The sequence below is a fragment of the Octopus bimaculoides genome, chromosome 20, assembly GCF_001194135.2.
Source record: "Octopus bimaculoides isolate UCB-OBI-ISO-001 chromosome 20, ASM119413v2, whole genome shotgun sequence".
In the NCBI taxonomy this organism is placed as follows: Eukaryota; Metazoa; Mollusca; class Cephalopoda; order Octopoda; family Octopodidae; genus Octopus; species Octopus bimaculoides.
Window position 1 is genome coordinate 45,684,468 of NC_069000.1, and position 2,260 is coordinate 45,686,727.

Below are 2,260 nucleotides of genomic sequence, written 5' to 3' on the forward strand. Positions count from 1 at the left end.
ATATACATGCATGTATATATGTGTGTGTGTGTATGTGTGTGTGTGTACGTGTTTGTAAGAGTTTTTGCCTGTCTCAACCTGTACTGACATCAGCGAGACACTGTAAACTTATTTTGGACATGGTTTAAACCACAACACCAGCCTTAATATTAATTCATAAAAAAAAATAAAAACGTGCCTCTTCTGCTTAACATCTAAAAATTAACCCAAACACATCCCAGCCCACCCGGTTGATATTGTGGGTATTACGGATTTGGGGTGTATTATGTGCGGACTATCACATGTTGATGAGTCTTTCATAGTCACCTCCCTTGACATCAAAACATTATGACAGATATTTGAGGACTTTGCTATTAGCATATGCCCAGACCACACACTACTACGATTTGTGAACGTATATAAATCTAAGCTTTCTAGGGAGAGCAAGTGGAATCAAGAAAATTAAAAGAGTAAATAAAAATATGAAATAGCTAAAATATTGTGAGAAGCAGTATCAGCATTCTGCGACAAAGACGTTTGAATCAAACGTATCAAATTGATACGCAGCGTCGTATCAATTTTTGGGGAAGCATTAATACTTATAGGGACACAGTAGTTAATGGAGTATTAAGAAAACTAGACCTATCGTTCAAAATATTCTATTCATTTTCCAAAGAAATATACGTAAAGCATACAAGACATACAGCCGCTATTCCAATGGCTTTTCGTTGTAAGTGCATGGTCAATCAACGGGAAAAAGGCGTAGTTGTGTGACTAATGTAGCAGAGAACTAATATGATACACAACTTTCAATGTAAACATGAAATGCATAAAGTTTATAACTCTGTTACATGCGAAGAAACGCCAGAACGACACTTTGTCATAGGTTAATCACCATAACATTGAATATATTAAACGAAATATAATTATATGGGAAAAATAACATTATTTGGCAACACTACGATTTTATAATTCCACAAAAAAGAATGAGAAAATAACTACAAAAAATTCACTGGTAGCAATATATAAGTCAAACATCAAAACCCTGGAATATTCGATTAGTACCACCAGGACTTAATCACTGCTAATTTCCAAATGCAATGAAGAGAATTTTATCAGTTATACCAGCATCCCAACAATCATTTCTGAGCTACTGAAAAACATGTGAACACCACGCCATTACTGACAACATTTCATTCTGACGATGAGGCAGTTAAGGGTTTGAAACGCTGATTGGTTGGGGATTTAGACCAACTATGAAACATCCTAAAGAATCTATTAAACTCGAACGTAATTGTGTCTTTGATATGTACGCATGTCTGTCTGTATGTCTGTCTGTATTTATGTATAGTTACACAGCAATAATTGAAATGGCATATACAGCTGTTTCCTCTTCTGTTCGCAAGCATATTGTGAAGACAAATACACATCGCATATATATATATATATATATATATATATATATATATGCATGTATGTATGTAAGTATGTATGTATGTTTCTATGTATTTATGTATCTGTCTATCTACTTGTATATCTACCCATCTCGTCTAAATATAATATTCATCTAAACCTGTAAATCTATCTGTCCATCTAGCTATCGATCTACCTATTTATCCCTCTATCCCCTATCTGCTTTTTTATGCATCTATTTATTGATCTCCTCCGTCTATTTTTCCAGGAAATTCATTGAACTTTATCAATGCTGGATGCACACAGGATTTACTCTAAGTCACCGTTAATGCTGCTACGGTGGGCTCAGAGCGAAAGGTAAGACGCGACTTTCATATCGTTCATTTCGCACTACACACACACAAAAACACACACACACACAAACACACACACACACACACACCAACAAACACACACACATGCACACGCTTTGTATTTTTCTCTCTTTCTCTCTCAACATTATACTTTACCATGTGTAACTTACCCTCTTTCGTGTACAAACAATTTGAATGCGTGTGCGTGTATGCATGTATGTGTATGTGTGTATGCGTGTGTGTGTGTGTGTGTGTGCGTGTGTGTGTACACAGCTTTTCTCTCTCTGATTTTTTTCTCTCTCTCTATTTCCACCTATTTCCTTCTGTCGAAAAGCGTACGCTCGAAACGTAAAAGACCTTTTCCATTTTACCCGAGTGCTAAACTAATACACCTGCTTGTTGTTCCTACACTTGTCCTTGTCTTTTATTTTCTGTAAATTTGAACTATATATATATATATGTTTGTCTGTCTCTCTCTCTCTATATATATATATATATATATACGTGTGTGTTTG

The 2,260-nt window shown here is 35.3% G+C and overlaps 1 protein-coding gene across 1 annotated transcript in view; it reads left to right on the top strand.

Annotated features, from left to right (window-relative positions):
* Nucleotides 1–2,260, top strand: part of LOC106870283 (bromodomain-containing protein DDB_G0270170) — a 43,024-nt gene that overhangs the window by 14,403 nt on the left and 26,361 nt on the right. The window contains exon 2 of the mRNA XM_014916307.2: nucleotides 1,661–1,749. The gene's annotated coding sequence lies outside the window, so the exon portion shown is untranslated. The remainder of the gene's footprint in view (nucleotides 1–1,660; nucleotides 1,750–2,260) is intronic.